At 42.1% G+C, this 21,884-nt stretch overlaps 1 protein-coding gene, 1 long non-coding RNA gene and 3 other non-coding genes across 5 annotated transcripts in view; 1 reads left to right on the forward strand and 4 right to left on the reverse strand.

Moving 5' to 3' along the window:
- Window positions 1-253: 253 nt before the first annotated feature.
- On the reverse strand, window positions 254-394 carry LOC130176983 (U4 spliceosomal RNA). Its single transcript, XR_008828953.1, has one exon. It is a non-coding gene; the product is annotated as a U4 spliceosomal RNA (small nuclear RNA).
- Window positions 395-1,355: 961 nt separating this feature from the next.
- Window positions 1,356-1,496, reverse strand: LOC130176984 (U4 spliceosomal RNA). The gene has a single exon (XR_008828954.1). It is a non-coding gene; the product is annotated as a U4 spliceosomal RNA (small nuclear RNA).
- Window positions 1,497-2,118: 622 nt separating this feature from the next.
- On the reverse strand, window positions 2,119-2,259 carry LOC130176977 (U4 spliceosomal RNA). Its single transcript, XR_008828947.1, has one exon. It is a non-coding gene; the product is annotated as a U4 spliceosomal RNA (small nuclear RNA).
- A 7,757-nt stretch (window positions 2,260-10,016) lies between these two features.
- On the reverse strand, window positions 10,017-11,680 carry LOC130176571 (uncharacterized). Its single transcript, XR_008828887.1, has 2 exons — window positions 11,348-11,680; window positions 10,017-10,781 (listed from the first exon to the last, which is right to left on the reverse strand). It is a non-coding gene; the product is annotated as an uncharacterized LOC130176571 (long non-coding RNA).
- Window positions 11,681-11,824: 144 nt separating this feature from the next.
- Window positions 11,825-21,884, forward strand: part of plxnb2b (plexin b2b) — a 126,518-nt gene continuing 116,458 nt past the window's right edge. Inside the window, exon 1 of the mRNA XM_056387729.1 lies at window positions 11,825-12,444. The gene's annotated coding sequence lies outside the window, so the exon portion shown is untranslated. The remainder of the gene's footprint in view (window positions 12,445-21,884) is intronic.

Consider the following 21,884-nt stretch of genomic DNA (forward strand, 5'->3'; position numbering starts at 1 on the left):
TGGAATACTTAAAATGTTCATTTCAATAAGATTTAATGTATCAAAGTAGAATTGTTTTGAGTGCACTGACTGTACAAAAATGTGTTTGAAAAAATAAAACATTTTATTCTGTAGTTCAACCACTAATCTCTCCATCTTCTACCAATATCCTCCATACATGTGATCTATGGAACCAAAAGTAGATTACCGTGTCACTCAACTAGACTCGCTAATCTGGTCAAACTGTTAAATATATTATTTAACAAATTATCAGTCTCCGTAAAGACTGTCAAAAATTGCCGTTGCCGACTATATTTCAAGTCGTCTAGGCGGGGTATTGGGTAAAGTTTTCAACTAGCAATAATCGCGCCTCGGATAAACCTCATAGGCTACGATACTGCCACTGCGCAAAGATACCTTTCATCCGTTTCCGACAAGGTGGTGTCTGCGGTCCTCACTCCTCTCTGTTAGGGTTTTAACCATGGACGTGGTTTCACGTATGAGACTTTGAAATATAACATTATGTAGAAATATAAACCATGCAATACCCAAAAAGGTGCAACGGGGACTTAAAATAAATATATATCCACACTTAGACCAATAGTACATAAAGAATATAATTGTAGCTGGACTGTGAAACTATAACCGTAAGGTCGTAATATGAAACATAACTTGATATAACTTTCATCATGTGATCAGGTGTGGTCGATAAGAACACGTAATGGACAATCAAATATTTAAAACTCACTGTAACATGAAATAAATAAAGAAATACATAAAGTGAAATAAGTTGTAACCGGAAATGACGTACTCCTGTGTACGTCTTTGTTTAAGGCTCCCTGGAGTCCGTCAGACTATAGAGACGATACGTTTCGACCCTGTCGGTGTTTAAATCTTAACCAAATATCAGTCGCTTTTAAACAGACAGCAGAGCAAAGTAAAATTATTATCAGCTGTTAACTCTGGGAATGGACTGAATAAAACATACTCATACAATCTGTCACCACACGGAAATACATGATACAGACAAGAGCGAAGTGCTCGTGTGTTAAACGCTTTACAACCATAGACTGTATTACAAATCAAGACGCACACAACACCACGCGCTGTTTGATTCACTTATAATCACATCCAGAGAGGAGATTCATTACGTTATGCTTTGAGTTGTGATGTAAAATCTGATTTTCACCTTCTTGAGGGGAAGTTATAGAGCACGCTTTGTTTCATTTCTAACAACATGTCAGTCTACATAGAGAAAAAAACTACACCTTCTACTCATGTTACTTAGAATCACAGTATCAACTTTAAGACACATTGTCTTAGAAGATGTTACACTTTCTACGATGGTCTATTCTTATCATTTGACAATTTATCAGTCTCCGTAAAGACTGTCAAAAATTGCCGTTGCCGACTATATTTCAAGTCGTCTAGGCGGGGTATTGGGTAAAGTTTTCAACTAGCAATAATCGCGCCTCGGATAAACCTCATGGGCTACGATACTGCCACTGCGCAAAGATACCATGCTGAAGTCACAGAGGGAGGTTTCACTAAGATCCATACTCCCTTGTGTTATGGTTTTACATTGCATACCAGGGCGTGACTTAAAAAAAACAACAGCTAAAGTGAGGTTATGCTCTATGTTTGGGAAAGAAAAGTCAGTTAAAGTGTAGTAGTAATGTAGGTAAGTAGGACTTATTATTTCAGTTTTTGGGCCATTGACTATCAGGATCTATGTATGTATATATGTGTTGTATGTATACTGTATGTGTATTATCAGGGGTTAACATTAGAAAAAAAATGAAACTTCATTATACCCAAGTAACTCTCTGTATTGGCCTACCTAAATATTATTTTCGCCCACTGTGGCCTCAGTATTTTGCATATATTTACACGCTTTAAGTCAGATATTTAATTACTCTATAGAATGTATGAGCGTGAAGTTTGTGAACTGAGAAGACATACCATTACAGTCTGCTGCTGCGTTTATATGCATAGAACCACTTCTTGAACTATTATACCACAATTATTAAATTATTGACTATGATTCCTTCAATCTTTGACATTCGATAAATACGTTCGATGTAAGTATAGCTACCGCCGTCATATGTTTCTGATACTTTTATTTCACAAGTAAATCAGTCTCCTTAGAGACCGTCAAAAATTGCCATTGCCGACTATATTTCAAGTCGTCAAGGCGGGGTATTGGGTAAAGTTTTCAACTAGCAATAATCGCGCCTCGGATAAACCTCATAGGCTACGATACTGCCACTGCGCAAAGCTGATTTTCATAGGGTACTGACGAGGAAGTCACTCTACAACATACGTTGTTTAGTTACGGTGCCAATGCTTCAGTTTAAGTAGACCATATTGTCTTCTGAGCACAGTCAACGGGCTTCACCCGACCAACACTTCTGCTTGTTGTGGTGTTACTTTTTTACTTTGTTTGTCTGTTTTAATTTTAAATTTATTTCAATCTGTCGCCATGACGCAATGCATCATGGGATTGGGTCTCCCATACGCTCATTGTAATGCCAGTCCCGCCCTAGCGTATACTTTATCTCCTTTATTTAGAGGCATACAGGGTTTTACTTTAGGAATGAGATTAAACAGTCGAGACAAAACAAGGGGGATGTTTGATTTGTGTACGTAAGAATGTAGGATGTGAGCGGCGACAGTATACGGCGGCCCATTTGACTGAATTTCTAATCGCAAATTCCTGTTACGGAGGTTTAACGTCCAACACTCGAGTAAAAAAACAAATATTTCAGTGTTGGGACAGGAAACAGCGCTTGCCCTGCATATTTACATAAAATGTGTCAAAAATTCAAACAATTTTCAAATTTTAAAGGCTTGGAAAACTAGCTGCAACTCATCATGGCTCCCTCGACAATGCTATGCTACTGTACCGCCACCAGATGCCAGTATAGACAAGGGTAAACCTGCTCTACTTTCCCTGTGGAGTACCGCTCAGTTAAAAAAGAAAAAAAAAAAAAAAAACAACCGAATATGTTTCCAATTCCATGGAAAGAAATGGGTAAAAAAAAACTTTCCTAGCATGTGGACTCAGACGTTTGGACCCTGTGACATTATACAAACTTTACACGGTGTGTTTCTAAAATACACTGCTTACTTTAGCGTTAGAATATATTCAGTAGTATAATGTTTGCATAACTAAAACCGTTGGGATAATTAACGTTAATTGACATGATTAATCACGTTTAAATTTATCATAAAACATAACAATACAACTAAAATGACTCTTTCCTTGAGTGTAGACTGGCATGTACTAATGCTATACCGTGCCTTCGTCTAATAAACGATGACAAGTACGAGTCTGAACTTTTCTCACCTGCTCCTGAAGTCTGTCTAAGAAACAAACTTTCAAGAAGAAAATCTCGCTCATTGTTCGAAGTGATACATCATAAACACGGAATTAATCCTTACAAGTTGTTGAGGGTGATGAGTCACTTCCACCTGGTCATGTCAGGAAGATGCTCTGCAGTGGTCTTGGCCTGAGGTCGTGTAACAGGAATGAAAAATGGCCGAACCGGTGTAGTGCCGAAGTTTGTTCCCCTGTCACCAAGTGTTTCGCACTTGTTATAAATATGTTTCCCGTAGCGCCCCTCTGCGGTAAGGGTCAATTGCTCATGGGGCCCCAGACGCCTAGGAGCCCCATAAACCCCAGGTTTATTATTATTTGGGTCTGTATCTTGTCCATAATTAGTTAGACATTTTCACCAATGAGGTACAATATCCACTCTGACCAGTTCTCCATCCTTCATTATTTTGCCTTGTCTTACAGAGGGACTATTTCAAAATCTATTATTACCTGAATGGTTTTAGTTTATATTGTGTTTTTTTTCTGTCACACAAAAGACCAAGGGCAATGTTTAGTGTTACTCTATCATAGAAGTACTGTAAGGCTGCAACCAATGATTATCTTCATTATTTTTATTATATAACATTATATATAGTTATAGCTGAAAATTATTTCTATAAGTGTTGATTGTTAAATCTACAAAATGTCAATAAAAAAAGCTCAAGTTGATATCTTGCGTATACTGTCTGATAGTCAACAACCCAAAGATGTTGAGTTTATTATCATATAAAATAAGGAAACTACAAATATTCATATTTGAGAAGCTAATACCTGTTTGGCATTTTTGCTTAAAAATTATTTAAAATTTTAACCAGCTATCACAATTGTTGCCAATTCATTGCCTGTAGAAATTATGTAACTGTCATGTATATGATGGTCAATAGGCCCAGCTACATAATTTTACCCCAGAGCTCCATGGGAGGGTAATTGGGTTGGGGCTTTGGTCAGGTTATTGTTAAGTATTGCAGAGATAACTGTTTAGATCTAGGTTAAGGTTTGGTTCAGGTTAAGGTGCATATTGACAGGAAACAGACATCAACACAAGACCTTAAATTGATTGACCAACTCCCTGTTTGTTTGTTTTTTACTGGTGCTATATACACTATATATGTGTGTAATGAATTTCCTTTTGTAATATTGCCTTAAACAAAACCCATTAATTTCAGGCACTGAGCCAGAGATGATTATAGACTATCAGCTATGGCAGCATATGACTTTGAATATTTAATATCCCTGAGAAAGAGGTGTGAGCTCGTTAGGAAAGTGTATATTTTTCCAACAGAGCTGTACTGTTGTTAGCAGTGGTGACTCATGGTTTTAGCCAATTACTCCTCTGTTCACCTGTTTAAATTAGTCATATTTCTTTTTTTTTCTCCCTTCATCCTCTCATTTCAATATTATGACACCTTTCTAAAGGTTACAGATCCATTTATTTCAGAGTTGCAACAGAAAAACAAATAAGACAAAAAAAACTCATAGAAGGCTGCCCAGATTAACAAGCACAGTTTTCAGAAATATATAAATAGTGCACAGAGCTGATGTAGAAATTTCACCCTGAAGAGCATAGGTCTGGGGACCATGACAGTATTTTTGGTCATATTTGATCATCAGTTTGGATCAAGGGATTAACTACAAAGTTTTAATGAAGGTCCTAAAATGATGGGTTGAAGAGGGATGCAGTAACCCAGTAATACTAACAGGGGCTAGACCATGCATTCATTTAAAAATAATAAGCCAGATCTATTAGTTGTAAAATCCTCTAGGAGACAGCAATGAGGAAAGAGGAGGGGAAAATGAGGGGTGTCTGATACTGTATGTGTATTTTGATCTGGTCATAAGCCTTTACTAATGGTATACACTTTGCACATTGTGTGTTTGTGGTATGACACAAACTGTAATTTCACTGTGTGGATATTAGAGGCCCTTTCACTTGTTGTGAAGCTTCAGTGGGATAATGCAGGTGCTTTTGGGTGCTCAGCAGATAAGCATTGGCGTGCCAGGTGTTAAAGCTGCCTGGGCTGACACATTAGACAGGGATTTGCTGCTGCCAGAATGTCAGGCCAATGAGGCTCGTAGAGGTAGGCTTGGATCACTGTCAGGGACAGGTAAGTACGCAGATAAGGGGATTACACCATGTTTGCGCCAAGTAATCTCAAATGAATCCTGCCAGCCTCTGTTTCATCCTCACCTGGAAAGCCCAAATTTCTCTTTCCTCAACCCAAGAAACACATTACATGGACAGAGTTCAATTCACAAGATGATCCATTTAACCTGGCTTAAAAAGCCTTTGAGGACACATTGGGTTATGGTCATTTAACAACTGTGACAGTAATAATCTCTTCTAATTCTCTGAGGCACCTGATTACTTTTTTTGTATTAGTATTTTCCCCTTTATCACCAGCTCTGCCCAGTCAAGCGAGGTGTGGGGTTTTGTAATCACCTGGGCCATGCCTTGAAGTGAGGTCTGTTTTGGTGGTCCCTGACTGCAAGGCTTAGACTTGACCTGTTGAACAAAAAGTGGTCTGTGAGAGTAGTTGAAATCCCTTTGGGCTGTGGCTCTCCCCGCTGGTAGGCAGAGAGATGAAAATAGAGTGTAACAGATGGCTTAGCTGTTTTTGCCATTCAGCACAGGCTGCTGGGTAGCCCACATAATACCATGCCAACCAAAAGGGGCTCAGTGGGCAGCCTATAGTCTTCAACTGGCTGAGAGATATTTCCCCCCTTAACTATCAATCACAGGGCTCAAAAAAGAGACACAAAAAGCCCCTGTCATATTCAGGTCATGATCTCACCCAACGTACACCATGTGGATCAGCTCATAGTAGGTTAAGTAAGACTGTTTTGGGTTGGGGAAATGTAAGCTTGTCAGCTAAGTCTGTGGACTGTGTATGTGCCAACTAGGCTGATCCAGCTTAGACCACACAGTTCAGCTTTCTCCCCATAATCACACTTTTACAGACCTTGTGAAGGACACACAACCTCTTTGAGTTACTGATCACTGACTCAAGATGGAATGGATATGTTACACATTTTGTGTAAACGTGTGCAAGCAAGCAGGTGTGTGTGTATGTGTGTGTGTGTGTGTATTTGTTTAACTACAGCGGGTTGTGTAGAAGGATGTACACAAGCCATTGTGTAATCTGGGCGACATCACATCAGCCTGGTTAAGGACATTTATAGATGCTGAGAGTCCCTCTGTTCCCTCTCAGAGTGGGGCCACCTGGACAATACAGGATGAGCTGGGCAAACTGTGATTAGATTGTGCTATGAGCAGAGAGGGGAAAACAATGACATTTTTCTTGGGTAAAGTGACAGCTCAGCCAGTGCAAGGGGACATCTGATAAGAGAAGACAAATGTCGCTCATGGTGCCTTTTAGTCTCCCACCCCCAAACTTCAAGGTCAAAGACACAGTGTTTCATTAGTATCTTAGTTTCACTCCTCAATGCCGCACAGCTATGTGAAAATACTGTCTACATCTACATATATATTACATATATCTGTAAGACATTCCCCACTCAATTTGCATCTTTAAATATCAATCTTCAAATTCAAATATTCTTTCTATTTCTCCAACACACACACACACACACACACACACACACACACACACACACACATGCTTGCAGACTGTTCACACCAACCCACACACTGCTGCCACCCTGCTATTCCCAGCTTGTGGTTATTCCCAGACTGAGTCAGAATGGCACCATAAGCCTGTCTGTCCGTTTTATGCCAAACCTGATGTCGCCTTGTCGCACATGCCTTTGTGGAGGATCTGAGCTCTGGATACAGTAGCCATAGCTCAGTTGTTCACACATCCCTCCCTTCCTCTGTAATTACGTATAAGTCATATTGACAGCTGGAGGCAAACTTAGGTAGGTCAGAAAGACATTCAAATCAAAGTGTTCCTTATGCTAACGCTCTACATAACCTCACCGTCGAGTTTTTCTTCACATCTTTACCATTCACTCCCACGATAGTTTCCTGTGTCTGCAAACTACTCCTTATATTATCCCTGCAGCTTTAGATTTGCTACTACAGTTTATCTGGCAGCCTCCACCTACACTGAGAATGTTCAGAGTAATGTAACATTTCCCTTCACTGAATGTGTGATTAGATGCATTGAGCAGGAGACTAACATGGCATTTATATTCCCAGTGTCGACACCTGTACTAAAATGAATGCAGCGATGCTGTGATGATGTCTTATGTCTGTTATTTACGGCACACATCTCTGAAAGTCCTATGTTTCTTAGTGAAGAATTACTGCATAAAGTCTGCATAAACCAACAGTTAGTGAAAATTACCAAAATACCTCCTAAACTTTAACCCTACCTTACCTCTTATATGTAATATCTGTAAAAGTCATCTTTTGCAGTAATAGCATTGGTGATGACTTACTGATTATACTCAGATATGCCTCAGTGTCCTAATTAAGTTGCTAATGTTGTCTGCCCTCGATAACCATTTACTTATCTTACATAAAATCCTTTATTATATGGGACTATATGCTTATAATTTATTCAAAACCACATCTGTGAAAATGCAAACTGTTTACTTAATCATATAAATCAATTCAGAAACAAGTCATGCCTCAATGCCTTATGTACAGCTCATATAACAGGTGTTGTATTATACAATACCTGTTATATGTGACCATATGAAAAGATATCAGCTAAATGTGACATGAATGTCTGGGGAAAGGGTCACACGGCAAGAGCTACACAGGGTGTTACACAGCATTAGAACAATATAATGCAATACAATACAGTATTTTGCAATACATACTAGTCTTAATGTCTGGAAATCAAGTCAGAGAGCTGTTGATTTATCTATTTGTTAATTGTACTGTTGTTGTCTTTACGGTACACACAGTATACACACAATGAAGGTGTGAATAAAATGTATAACTAACAGTTAATTCTGTTGGCAAAACTTTACATTAAGTCCCCATGTTTAGCATTTATAAGCAGTATATAAATATTGAATAACACTATATTGTATTTATAAGCATTTGTAAGTGTTCAGTAATTGTTATAACAACAGACAACTATAACTCCCCCTGGAGGCCGGTATATAAACAGATGATGAATGGCAATACTGTAAAACACAATTGTATTAATATTTGTCATCACAGGAGAAGTTCTAATTGCTGGCAACGCTGTATATTAATAAACACATAGACATGTCCTTACAGCTGCATAAAGCCACATTATCGACAATCTATTACATGGTCATATGCAGCTAAATAGTTCCTGTGTTAATGAGGTTGATATTAAATGAAACAATATAAGCCACCACCTATAGAGGGCAGTCTAACCACATGGCAGACAGACTCTGAACTATGAACCTTGAATCTGATTTGGCCACTACATCATTATGGACAACTGGAATGCTCTATCATAAATTAGGTTGTGTAATATGTTGATAGTCAAACATTTTACAGCCTGGACCAGCTGAGGGACACTATATGAAAAATGGTACTGTTTGACACCAGCATGATAACAGATCATCACTATTCAAGCAACATAAAGGCAAGCTGCGGGAAAGGTATAAGCGCATTGATCAAAATGTCATCACACTCAGGCTATCTAGTAGGACAAAGTGAACTTCTATTCCACTTTAGTGAATTTAGAGAGCTTGACTTGGCCTTTCCTGGCTACTGACATCCCCTGGGCTAGCATGTTCCAAGACTCAGCAGCCTCATTACTCTTTAGACAAACAGGTTTGGACATATTGAACTCAGACCCAAAACAACCTGGCTCTACGCCGCCACTTTCCACTCCCCCAGCTCTATTTGTGATTGGGGAGTGTTTGTCTCTCTCACTCTATCTCAGGGTGTCTGTTTGCCTGACACTTGTTTGGCTTGGCCTACTTTCTCCTTGATCTCATCAGTCAATGTGAGGACCTGTGAAGGCCATCTCCCCATCTTGCTCTGTGAATCTCTGCCAGCGTCGTGCCTGTGTCAGCAGTTAGGGACTGACTCACACCCACACAGTCTCCAGTCTCTGCTCCAGGGGCCCACTGGGCAAAGGCAGCACATCTCTCCATACAGACAGCCTCATTTGCATGCCCATAAATCACTAACAAAACTGACACCCAGCCACACAAGAAGGCATGACTCGGAGTCACAAAACTCAGTCTGCCAAATTGCAGCGTTATCTGATATTAGGCTCTAAGGCAAAAATAAGCTATTCATATAACCTCTTGGATGGGGATAGAAAGAAGCAAGCTGGAGTAGTACTTACACACATATGGCCCATATTTGAAATCAAAGAAACTTTTAGCCTCTCTCTGCATGAATGTGTCAAAAAAACTGCAAATTTCCTACTAAACAAAAACCTAAAGCATATGGCTTGATTCAAAGGTTGTTACATATTCACATGACAATAAAAGATGATTACACTTAACTAGATTTAAGAGCTGCAAAATTATACTTCTTGTGATTAACGATTCAGCAGCCAAGGTACAGCGAGCGCACCAATAATTTGTGTTATAATGACTTCTAATACAGTTCTTGTAAGGACATAGTCAAATGGGGCTCAGTGAAATATAAATAACTGAGGGGTGGTTGCTTTTGAAAATATTTTTAAACCAATCAATATCCCCAAATTCCCTTTTCACACTAATCTGTGTTCATTTCCATGAAATACCGATGGTTTATTTATGTTTTATTTTGTGGTTTAATTGACAGGGAAAGCGCAATTACATTCAGTCACTTAAAATACAGCAAATGTGTTGCACGTAGAGCTTAAAGTGACAGCTCATTTACAGTTATTGGTGGGCTTTTAGATAAATTACACAATTTAAAATGAAACCTGAATGTTAAAGATGCAGGAAGAGACCGGTACAACATAATTTAAATCGCACTGCATCATCATAATAGCACAAACAATGCAACATAGAGACAAGACCACAGTGATAATGCTATTAGTTTATATAATCATAATAAAAAGTTAGCACACCCGAGACAAAATGAATTGTGATGCAGTTTTAAGTTTTGGTTTCCTTTTTTGTTTAACTATAAAAGCTGCTAAAGCTTCTGCTGCCACGACAATACAGTGGATGTGAATGGAAACTTGTTGGTGATGCTCAAAGGATCAAGACATGACATTTAAAAAAAAAAAAAACTCAACAGCAGTGTGTCTTTGTCTGGATAACTGACAGACAAACCTGCCAAAAGTTTCCACTGTGAATACCATTTATCCTTTCAAAGGCAATATATGATAAAAGCTTTCCACAGTGATGGCTGTAGATTATCCTGAGTAAACGTGGGATGGTTTCTGGATGGACACGTGCTCTGAGCTGTTTTTCAAATGCCATGTTTTTAGTTGTTGTGAGCACCTCCAACGGAGTGGCTGTAGCTGCTTGGACGGTGAGGTCATGTCCTCCGTATTGTTTGAGGGGAGGTGGGGCTGCAGACCTGAGGGGGAATTCATATTCAACAATTACACACAAGCTAGACATGAAATAAACCTCATAATGTGGGTAAATCCTGATATACATTTAGAGTTATCACACTATCTTTAAACCTGCATATGTAGAGCAAAAACTATAGCCCTGTGCCTCTCTATGTCTTTTTCACAGAGAACATTTCGACATGCTAAAGCTGATGTAAATAAGAAAGTTTATAATGACTGAATTCCATTTAGTTCCTTTAGTTTCTTGGTCCTCAAACAATGGATGTTGGCTCATTGCCTCACTGTCCTGACTTGGAAGGACACTTTAATAGAAAAGAGCCATTGTTAATGTAATTACTAACACCTTTGATACAATGACAAGTCAGAAATGGGTGGGGGAAGTCTTACTGGGTTATTCTGGTGTTAAGTGTCTCCACTCAGCAGTCTAGCCTCGCTTACACTCTTTTTTTTTTTTTTTTTAAACTGTCTGCAAATAACACCGGAACTATCTGTATCTCACCCGCAACCCCACCAGCACCACAGGATGAGTTGGAAAATGTTTTTAGTTTTGTGATTTGGGTGAACTGACCTTTTAAGCTTTCCCTCGGGCTGCGCAAACTTGTCATGGATCAACAAGTTAACAGACGAGTTATTTCATGGAACTGTCTCCTTATGTTTCATTGGGAAAACAATCCTTTCTGTTATGGTATGTCTTGACAGCATTATGTAACTGTGTAGGCTATATTGTCTACTTTGGCTGGGGCGGGAACGTTCATGAAACCATTGTAAATATTCCTGGTCTTGCCTGGAATGACCTGGAACCGCCCCTAAAGTCTCCTGTTGGATCCGGACCACACTTTGAGAACCACAGCTCAGCTCAGCTCGGGGCTGCTGCCACACCGTTCACACCGCCCGCGGAAATATTTCGGTGCGTCGGCGAACAGACGACACAACTTGCCCCCCCCCCTCTCCCCTCTCCCTCCCCCCTCAGCCCTCACTCCTCTAGCCTACTACTTGCCGCTTGTTGTCTCTACACACACAGGCTTTGCCGGCGGTGAGAGCGGAGTGGGAGGGGAATAATTCCTCTCTGTACACGGCCGCGTCGGTTCTCCTTCAGTGCGCGCTTCGCTCTCCCTCCCTCCCTTCCCTGCCTCTCTTCCCTTTTTCTCTCCTCCCTCTGTACAACCTCCCGATTTCCAAACGCGATGACAGTGAAGGCGAACGCGTGATCGGATCCCACAGGTGTGTCCCTGCCAACTGAGCCGCGGCTCCTGGAGACACACGCACACACACACACACGCACACACACACACACACACGCACACACACACACTTATACACACCTGGAAATTACCATGTGACTCGGCACCTGGGCGTGGAGAAAGTCCCCGATATCCTGCGAAGAGACTCTTTTGTGGAGGACTTGCTTGTGTCGCCTTTCAACAGGAATTGACAATCCGGTCAACCCAAGTAGCCCGTTTTTTCTACGGAGTAGTGCCTTTTTCTGAAACCCCTCACAGGACGTGTGACCAGAGTAAAATGTGAACTTGCTTTCGGACTTATTTCTTTTTTATATATGTATATATATATGTATATATATGCTATATAATTTCACCAGGAGCTGTTCTTCACTATCTGGGCTGTTCGCGTTTGTGCAACTACTCTCTTCGCTCCTTTTCCTCCAAGGTGAGTTTCGGGGTGAAGCTGGTGCATCCCGTCAAAGTGGGAATGGGACTATTTACTTCAGCGTTTAACAGTAATACTTGTAATTATTCTGAATGTGAGCACTAAGTTTTTATAGCCTATTCTACGCCTTATTGATACGGCGTGGAAGCGGAAGCCTCATTCAGGGACGCTGCTGTTCTCTGCGTGTTATTGTTTTCATCAATCGCTCTTATTTTGCTGCTCCGAAAGTGTTGTGTTCCCTGGAAATACCCTTCAAACAAAGACGCGTGGAAGCGTCATAATACGCAAGACATTATTATGTGGAAACACTGTAGCTTTTTTTTTTTTTTTAAACAGTTAAAACAAAACGTACAGCGGCGTTATTGTAGTGAAATGATGAAATGTGACATTGAAACACTTCGTAGTTGTAAGTCATGCCTGCCGGGGTGCAAACTTGCTGTACTGTTAAACTCAACAGCTGTGTGTTTTTTTTTTTTGGGGGGGGGGGGGGGGGGGGGGCTGGGCTGTAGACATGCTCTTCTCTACACCATGCATTTCATCTCAGGAGCATTGCAGCCACAGCATCTGCCCGGTCACCTCACAAGGAGCCGTCTGTCCCCTTACACAGGCAATTTCAGTGAGAAATGGGCATGTGAACTGTGTTCCTCACCTCTGGACAGTAGTCTGTACATCAACAGCTGAGAAGACAGAGGTAGTAGTGAGCATTGCCTTCTGTTTGTTTTTCCTTTTCCCTTCTTCCTCAACCCCCCCTCTCTCTGTCTTGTCTCTCTTGTGGAGGACAAGGAGACAGAAGCACTATTCATGTCCCTGTTGAATCTCCTGTGCAGTTCTGTATCTCTCAGTCCCTGGCGCGGCCCTCAACAGACCACTGTATTGCCTTGTTGTGTTTCTAAATCGTCCTTTTATTTGCAGCCCCTGCCATCTTCTGCCCCCCTTGTGTGCAGACCTACCGTACTTAGGATGCTCCGTCTCCTGGGGATTATTCCCATTAAATAACGTTATACAAACAGTCTCATAGTGGGAATGGATTATTGCGGGCAGGGGGCACATGGAGGCAGGAAAGGCGACTGCTGGTGTGAGTATTGGTGGCTGGAAGGGGGTTAGAGCATGGGGTCAGCCTCCAGTCTCCTGACTGAGCAGGGATGGTTTTCCAATAGATGCCATCTGCTCATATGGACACACACAAGCAATTGAAAACCAAGCTGCTTCCTTGTCCTTTCCCTCTTTCCACCATCTCTCTCTCTCTCTCTCTCTCCCTCTCTCCCTCTCTCTGTCTCTCTCTCTCTGCCCCACAATGCTTCATTCAGGGTTTATCTCTTCCACTCTGAATAAATAGAGACACCTTATCTGCGCGCAGGAGAGTGGTGATAAATGTTTTCTCCTGTTCCCCCGCAAGGGTGAAAAAGACAAACGTACCACACTTCTTCATCATAGATGCTCTTTTCAGGGCAAGCGAATAGGAGACAGTTCTCATTCAGGTCATGTTAGTGTTTGAAAATTCTGCAAAACAATCCCAAAAAGCCGAATGCAGGCTGATACCCTGTAATACAAGGGAGCAGAGAAAATAACAAACAAAGCAGGCATTTCCATGAGTCCCCCCTTTTTTTCTCTTCTTCTTTTTTTCTTTTTTTTTTTTTTGGTAATAGGCCGTTGGCTCTGGAAATGAAACTTTGTGGTGAGATCCACTCTAAGTATTTTTGGATCCAGTAAAATAGCCTCTGACCAACTGAGAAACTGAGGTAGTGAATTGTTGGCCAGTGAGCACTCAGCTGTTAAGCTCCTGCATGTTTTGGGTAAGCCAGAGTTCATCCTGTCCTTTTTAGTGTTACACAGTTTTCTCAGATAGTTTAAACCATGCCATCTCCTGGAAGCTTGCACCACATTTCAGAGAGTGTTGCAGTATTTTTGAGGTCAAATGAATTTGAACCCATCCCCTAGTCTCTTTTGTTTCCTTTGCATTGGATTACTGACTTCTGTCATTTTCATTTTGAAAATAAAACCATAATCCTTGTAAGCAACAAGCAATCCCATGCCTCCTGTCTGCAGCCTGCAAACAGAAAAACAGCACTGAACTAACTGATACATGAACTGTGTGTATGCCACTGGTTCGTTGCAACTGGCTCATTTCAAATGACAACTTCATTTCCTTTTTTTTCTCTTTCCCTACTAAAAACAAGATGCAATCTAAACCATTATTACACTGCTGTCTGTTAGACCTACTTTCATTATAAAACGGTGACTGTTACGTACTCTGTGACCAACATTTCCTCTGTTCAGAGTGGACTTTGTAAACTTGCTGGTCATAAAACAGGTGTGGTGCACATGAGAAAGAGCCATATGCATTACCTTGTTCCTCTTGCTTATCTAAGGTACACATAGGCGTCAGGGAAATGTGGCCAGATGCGTGAAGGGCGTGTCAGCTTGGCATTAGACAGCCGAAGAATCTGGGGAATAGAGATTTCCTTCAGATTGCAGATATGCTCGTCTTTTCATGTCTGAGGATTATCCTATGATGAAGGGACGTCATGCTGAGGTGGATTTCTGATCTTATCTCCGTTGGGTTTTACAGCTGCCACCCATGCCCTTGGACTTCATGGCCTTGTCCTAAACTATCACCTCAAAAGCTTTCCTTTCTTTACCCCGCCCTCTTGCTCCAGTATGGTGTTGTTTGTATTTCACACACCAAACCTTCACCAGCCATGCTACTCAACACTTTTTTTTTTCTTTCCCCCTCCTTGTACTTTTGCGCTTGAGATCAGAGATAATAACAGGGCTGATGTCTGACAGACCTACAGGGTGTGATCATGCTAATTCTCGTGCTAACTCCCCCAGCAGCAGGATATGAGATGGGCTTTGTGGCAGAGGATAGTAGCTTGGCACCAACCCACCCCCTCATTCAGCTTTCACTTCACTGAAACCCAGGGTTTAAGCACTTCAGCCCCAGACATCGTGGTCAGGTTTGGCTCAGCGGGACGTACCTTTACCTCTAAAACAACCATGACGCTTTCTTAACCCACACTGTCTTTCATGCCATGTCCATGACCCACCACATCATGCGCTCAACCCCATCGCGGCTTACTTTCTTCCCCACGCCGCTGCCGACTCATGCTGCTGCTGTCCACACTGCTTTTCTTATGCTCTTACCTCTACCTTTAACCATTGTGACTCTTTCTTGACGCTCCCAGCGCTCGGAGAATGAGTAAGAGGAACATGATGAATATTGTAAACATGCTCACTCTCCTGAAAGAGATAAATGATTCAGGTGGGGGGGGGGGGGGGGGGGGGGGGGGGGGCCTGCCTTAATTGCTCGGTTGAGAGTTTGTGGGCAGGGTGTTCTACAGGAGAACTGAGACATCCTAATATTTAAAAAAAAAAAGTAGAGAGGTAGACTGTTGATGCGATATAGGCAGCTGTTTGAGAAAAAAAAAAAAAAGTGAAAACATGATCTCCATTGCTGCTCAAAAGGCATTTTTGGGAACAACAGTGGTGTTGGCTGTCAGCAGCCTTGGGGTTGCATAGCGGAGGACTGAACGCCAGTGATGGATACACAATACAGACATCTGCCTCAGCAACCCCCCCACCCCCCCACCCCCCCACCCCCCATCCACCCACTTCGCCATGGCAGCTGAACTGACAGGCTGACAGAGACACAGTATCGCAGAGGCTTTTGATGCTACCTGCACACTGGAGGCATGTCATCCAGCCCACCTACTCAGACCACTGGCAAAAGTTCACACCCAGTCAGGCATCTCAGCCTGACACCAAAGAAGCAGGTATCTAAAAAACTTATCAGCAGCGATGAGAGTGAGGGGGGTCACCTTGATTCCTACCCTGGGAAATCTTACTCAGATGCTTTCTTCTCAAGGCTTGTATTGGCAGGAGAAGAGAGAGCAGGAAGCTAATTTATTTTTCGCTTTGGTAATTGAGTCTGGCACGTATTGCTATCAAAATGCTGTCCATTTAAACACTTGAGAGGGAAGTTGGTCGTGCCTGCTTCAATCAGTGTAATGTGACGGGCGATGTTTAGTCCAGCTCCTTTGCTTTATGATGAAAAGAGGACTCTCAGATATCTCAGACTTTAACATATCGAAGATGAGTCGCCGCTTCATTTCTGTGCAAATTGAGGGTGCCTGTGCAGGATTTGGCAGCTTGCTGATATATCTTTCTCAGAGATTTGGGTTTGGAATGGATTTAGGCTTACAGTCGTAGAGGAATAATGGAAACTGTGTGTAGAGCCACTTATTCCACCTGTAATGTATTTTCACTGCACTTTTTGTTCTTGACTGAGAGTTGCTCTATGTTGAGTGCCATTTAATCCGAGCTAGGGAACCAGAGGGTGCAATTCATTTTTATCTGTGTGAGTCATTTCACAGTTAATCCTCAAACTGACCAATTTACTCCTGCCAAGATCATTTTTAATTATCACCTCTGCTTTACAGTTAATATGACATCCAGCTGGTTTATGTTAATTTGGTAGTTGCCATCGAGTGTTGGTCCTCTGCTTTTTTTTTTATTTTTTATTTTGTGCATGTACACTGAGCGATTAATTATGAAGTACTGAGCCCCCGCCAGGACTGGTGGGTGACAGATGCAGGAAGGGTCAGTGCACTGGCAGCAGCTGGAGATGAAGGTCACACCAACCTGATAGAGCTAAGGGAGAAGATAATGTGGCAAACCAAGGAAGACATAGATGGATGGTCTGTGCAAGTGTAACTTTATAGGGGAGATGAATGATCCTCGTGGAACTAGGAAGTAACTCACTTACAGAGTACAACTCCGGACAACCTTAATACAAATAAATGGTGCTTTGAAAAAATACTTTGTTTTGTTACCAGCACACATGCTGTGTTTGTTGGCATCAACAACTAATTGAAAAAAAAGGAGAATCACAGTGTTTACTGCCCTTATTTCCACTTTCGCTAGAGACAGCTATTTATTTATTTATTTATACATACAAGGAAATAATTCTAGATAGGCTGCCAGGTATGTTAAAGAGTCCCAGATTTATCATTTTAACTGGTATAAAATCATAAATGAATCGTAAAAATGTTCATTTCGATCATTTCTACTTAGTATTTAGAGTACTTCAGAATTACGTTTTAACAACATGAATAAAATCTATAGGCAGACTGTGGTCTAAAATAGCAATGGCAATTTAGATCTTGAGGAAACATATGCTGTCCTTATTATCACTGGCATCTGCTGAAATCTGCTGCCAGCTGGAAGTGGACATGGGGGTGGCAGCACTGCTGGAGGTTGGGTGTCCGTCTCTTGGTTGTCTGTTTCAATCAAAATTCAAAGTCAGGCAAGTTCTCATGGTGGAAAGATGAGATGTTCTTCACACATACCTGTGCTTGTCAGTGTAAAGCCTGCAGGCCTCCTTTTAAAAGCTCTTGGTCATTATGTCTTTAAAATGAATTCTAACGTTGGCTGAATGAATGAAATTGTGAAGCAGAGCTCACATGTAACTGACATTCAGGAGCACATTATAGACCGTTTATATATCATTTAGTGTATTTTTTTCCACAGAGCCCACATCAAGCTGTGATAATACAGTGTAAAGGCGATGTTGTCCGCCTTTATTACAGTTCACAAAGAAAATGATATTATGAAAATGAAATCATTTTTTTGGTCAGCGTCGTGTCCTTGTCTCTGTTAAATGAGGTGGGTATCGTGGCCTTTCGGTAGCCTATGATCCAAGAGGGACCTATTAAAATCTGTTCATACAGCAGTTGTTAAAGTTACTGAGAATCTAGTTAAATGCCACTGGCTCTGTTGCCTCTCATCTGTACACTGACTGACCGTTTAACTGTGGCAGCAGTCTCGGTCTCAGTAGCAGCAATAATACTGCCAAAGATACGGCCTTACCCTTAGAGAGTGACATTTTGAGGTGACCACCCGTCTCTAAAATTTAAGGGTTGCTAATGTCTGAGGTTGGATTTTCTAAGGGAACAGTAATACTTTTTGAGAGCCCAGTTTTTTTTTTTTTTTATTGATCCCCACAGGAAAATGAGCCACCCAGTGCAGCAGCAGAGAGACTCAGTGGGGATAAAAGAATAATGGCAAATATGTAATAAAACAGTGAAAATAATGTAGACTGGAGATGAGCTGTGTCACATTTTGTTTTGTATTTTTTGGGAAGTAGATGCACGCAGGGCGTTGGCATGACTCAGGCCTTTACCTTGGCATTGACCTTGTTGACTTGGAGCGTTATGGCCGACTAGAGGCAGACCTGTAGAAGTTGACATGTCTGTGGCTTGGTGGTGATCTACAGGAACCTTAACTATGCCCAGTCAGGCAGTCATGATTTAAGTACTGGGGCAGTGTGGAAGTACTAACTGCCCCTCTGTTTATAACTTCCTGTTTATGTTAACTTCTATGAACATACTTTCGTGTTTCCTGTATCAGCAGAACAGAGTCTCTCTTTATCTGTTCTCTTGTGCTCCATAACTTCCTTTTTTTTTCCTGTGGAATCTTTTTTTTTTTTTTTTTTTCAAACTCTCTTCTTTGTCTGTTCTTACTCAGTGTGTCTATAGTCTACGTGGATATTAATCCTGGTGCTTCAAACCTGCCTGGGGCTCAGAGCTGTCTTCTGAAATGCAGATCTGTGGAGGTGTCATCATAGCTCTATGTCTTGGGTGCCTGCGCTTGCCCCCCAGCCCCACTCTGCTATTCACGCAGCCATGATGACATGCATTATTCCTCACTGACTCATCTGGGCAGCCTCAAAGCTGCCCAGTTGTAGTTTCCCCTCTCAACTTTTTTCTCCATGAAAAAGGAAGTTGTTAGATATTTTATGCTGGTGTCTGCAAATCACGTAGACGTGGAATCTGCATTTTTCTACACCATCACTTCTCTTCCCTGATCTGAATGCAGCTGCTCAGCCATGTGATGGTCATGCAGATAACTTGCGCTTCTTGCGCAGTTTATTTTCGTCCTGTGACACTCTGTTTCCCAGTGTTCCCCTTTTCACAGATCTGTGTTTACAGTTGACTCCACACTGGGTTTTTCAGCCTCTAACTAAGGCGAATGATATGTGGAGAAATGACATCAGAGTCGCAGCCACATGCCCCTGTAAGAATGCCTGAATATTTACAAGCCCTCATAACAGACGCTAGCCTACCATTTGTCCAGGCTGTAAGTTTTTAAACTCAGCCCTGTGGTCGCTTCCCTCTCCTGCAGCTACGTCTACTCCTACGTCTGAGCCGATCCCACGCCATTGATCCCTCCGTGGTGCTGGGCTCTTTAATTACAGTCATTAGGGGAGTAGATCTGCTGCTGGGGTTAGAGAACCTTATTACCAAGACCTTGTCTCTTTCCTCCCCACACAGCGAACGACCTAATGCCGCTTGCTTGTGCGTTCTGTGACAACAAGTTGCGGTTACAATGCTTACAAAAAACACGCTGCCAAATTGGATCCCAAATCACACAAGTCTCACCAGGAGGCATTTTCCCCCCCTTTTACTCTCATCCTATTTCAATTGCACATGGAGGAGAAGTGTGCAGCATTCCAATAACAGATTGAAGCAAAGTGGGGGTGTAAGAGGCCATGTCGTCGCTTGTTTACTGGTGGACCGGTGCCGACTGGCGGCATGACCTGGCCAGAGTAGCCATTTATCTACAACTCCAGGCCTCCATTAAGATCTCTCTGTGGCCCTCCCTGTTGAGATCAACAGTACACTTCCAGTGTCATGTCTCTACTACTCCTCCTCCTCCCTTAGCCAGAGTTTTTATTTTTAACCAGGTTCTGTTCTGTTTCACTTCCAGTCCCTGTCTGCCGTCGGGCTGTCATCACGCATTCCTCTGTGTCTGTCGTTTAATTAGTCATATGGAGCTGGTCTCCTCTTTGGGTAATGGAAAAAAACAAACTCACATCTTGGTCCCATTGGGTTATTATGTGTCTACACCTTCCAACTTGAAAATAAAACATTATGCCCCTCGAGTGGCAGTCTAAAACCACACATCTGTTCTGCACATAAACAAAACAACTCTTAATCACCAAAGAACAGCAAGATTGTTAAAAATTGTGTTATTCTGAGTGATAAAGTGTCTGTTTTTTTTCAGTTCGGGGAAATCTGATTAGACTGGATTAAAGTGATTTGGTGTTTCTTCTACGTCTGCAGAGTTGTGATCCACAGGATCTTTGTTAGGCCTTACCACACGCATAAGTCTCGGCCATTGTGTCCATGAAATAACAATATTTGTGTTGTTGCCTCACAGCCTTCTATTTTTTTTATCTTACTTTAAAGCAGCATGACCTGGCTACAGACTGATTTTTGTGAAGAACCAGATTAAGTCTGGGGGAAAAAGTGACGTTAAAAAAACATTCTGTCACGCCGTCCAGTTCCCCATTCCGAGGAGCTGTTGAAAGGTGTCTGGGTCAAAGTGGGCCGTTTGGGTGCCACAGCCTCATGATGAAATGCAGTCATACCTTTGTCTAATGGCGTGCACCTCATGTTGGCTGGTGTTGATGTTAGCAGCAGACCCCAAGCTAAGCGAGGCCCTGTATTTCAGTGCATTATTAACAGCGGCAGACCACCCGTGGAGCTCAGACAAATAAAAATCCCATTTCCTCTCTTTCCATTGCTGGTATTAAGAGCTGAGGATTGTGCTGCTGCCTGAGTGCCAATGAAAAAGCCACTCAGTGTGTGAGCAGTTAAAGCCCTCTCAGCGCAGCGAGGGTGAGGCCTTCCTTCTGTATGCATCACCCCAGCCAGCTTGATCGATTCACTGTTTGCTCTGTCTTGTCTGAGTGCGAGCTCACGCTGCCCACTTTGCCCACAGAAAATACTTCGGACTTCCACCAGGTCAGCCTGCTTGCCTTAGGTTTCCCCTAGCACACATGCACACAAACACAGATACAGTACAGAAAAATTTATACATGTACAGTGAGTCCACGCACAGTCTGTCTTCTGCCCTAAGGGAGCTGGACAGCCCAGGCATGGATCCATGAATTCCTCATAACACAATCTGTTGGCCGATCAATAATTCAATTCTATCTGTGAGCAAGCATGTCTGGATCCAGTCTCACCTGCACCTCCCTCGGCCTTCTCTTAACAGGGTGGGTGTTGTGTCCTTGAGCTGGGCTCGGCTTACGTCTGTGTGATTCTGTGTGTTGTCGCGTGTGCTGATTAGTTGGCTTTAGTTAGTTCTCAGGCAGTGCTTGTTCTGGCCCATGGTTGTGTATCCACTTCCCCTGTGCGTGTGTGTACACGCATGAGAGCCCTTGGCTGTTGTGGATTACAGAGTGTTCATTATTTCAGCTGTGTACATCTCTGGTGTCTTTGTGTCCACAGCAGTGAATGTGATGTGAATGTGTCCATCTTTAGTTGGCAAAGTTGACGTTGCGTGTACGTGTGTGAGTGTGTATGTGAGTGTGAGAGCTTATGCATGATCTGTCTCTCCCTCCAGGCAGCTAGACGAATCAAAGGCATGGATCT

This window comes from Seriola aureovittata, chromosome 10, assembly GCF_021018895.1.
Source record: "Seriola aureovittata isolate HTS-2021-v1 ecotype China chromosome 10, ASM2101889v1, whole genome shotgun sequence".
Taxonomy (NCBI): Eukaryota; Metazoa; Chordata; class Actinopteri; order Carangiformes; family Carangidae; genus Seriola; species Seriola aureovittata.